General features: G+C 34.0%; 1 non-coding gene across 1 annotated transcript; it reads left to right on the top strand.

The window, feature by feature from the left end:
- The first annotated feature begins 382 nt into the window (after nucleotides 1-382).
- On the top strand, nucleotides 383-470 carry TRNAS-GCU (transfer RNA serine (anticodon GCU)). The gene has a single exon. It is a non-coding gene; the product is annotated as a tRNA-Ser (tRNA).
- The last annotated feature ends 865 nt before the right edge of the window (nucleotides 471-1,335 follow it).

Here is a 1,335-nt window from a genome sequence, read left to right as displayed (position 1 = left end):
ATAACTGAACCAAAGTTAAAGAGGTCGCTTAGGGGGAAATTGTTGAAACATAAAAGTGACCCTCTTGAACTTAACTACCGCAACGGTTTAGTACTTGCAGCCAACTCAGCACCGGAATAGAGTATGTTTCCTATACCTATAAATATATGGAATTCGTTGGAACAAAAAAATGCCCGGCTGGGTATTGACCGGGCCAGGCCCAAAAGGCACTTCGAACAAAATAAAAGCAAGAAGGTCTTCTTTATTTATCTTTCTATTTGGATCTTTCGAGCATCTAAATGGAATTGCTAATTATATAATAACGATAAAGAATGTGAAAGAAATACTTTCGTTAATCCTTACTTGATGTGTAATGTAACATAGTAATTATCTTTTTCAATTGGGAGAGATGGCTGAGTGGACGAAAGCGACGGATTGCTAATCCGTTGTACGAGTTATTCGTACCGAGGGTTCGAATCCCTCTCTTTCCGTTTCCGTTGATGACTTTCTATTTTTTTTCTTTCAAATTTCGCAAACCCCTTTTAAATTAAATGATTTTTTTACTAGTTAAACGTATGGAATAAGTCAATCTCTACAACTATGACCGCAACCATTCTTCATCAGCAATCATATCAGCATCTGGAGTACTCAAGTCTTTCATATCCACAATCTTATTTATTTCCTTGTTATTTACTTTATTATGTAATTCACTCTATTGTCCAACATGCCTTGCACGGCTGCTCATAGAGCTGTTCTTTTCAAACTCTATAAATAGAGACTCCTTCTTATGTATTATGTACTTGTGATATATGAGAGTGTGAAAACTCTTAACTCTTTAATACACAAGATTTCTCATCTTCCTTATCTTCATCTGTTATCAATCTTATTCTTCACACTCAAACTGCTACTAAAACGCAACCTCTCTTCGGAGCAAGTCTTCTAGACTTAATCACTAAACTTGATCTCGCTTACTAACTTGGAGTGACTGCATTCCTTGTTATGAATCAGTTTAAGTGTATTCTTGATATAACTTTTGTCATTTATCTTTCTTTACTTTCTGCAACTAACTATCTAACTATCTTACCATCTAAAATTATTATTGTTGAGCTTTTAGATCCTTAGAGATTAACCATTCCGCAACTTACTTGTTCTAACATTTGTTCAAGTGTGTCTCCAAGTTTTTCTCTCAACAGTTTTGAAAAAGTGTCAACAATTAAGTTGGTGAATTCATAAGTTTTTAGAATGAAACGTTGAAATCCTTTCTTGTAAAAGTAGTGTTTGTTCCAGAAAATCTGATATTTTCACTCTAAAATGTATTGTAGTCTAAAATTCCAAGACTAATAGTATGCTAGTATT

This window comes from Lactuca sativa, chromosome 6 (assembly GCF_002870075.4).
Source record: "Lactuca sativa cultivar Salinas chromosome 6, Lsat_Salinas_v11, whole genome shotgun sequence".
NCBI lineage: Eukaryota > Viridiplantae > Streptophyta > Magnoliopsida > Asterales > Asteraceae > Lactuca > Lactuca sativa.
This window is presented reverse-complemented; position numbering and strand designations above follow the sequence as displayed.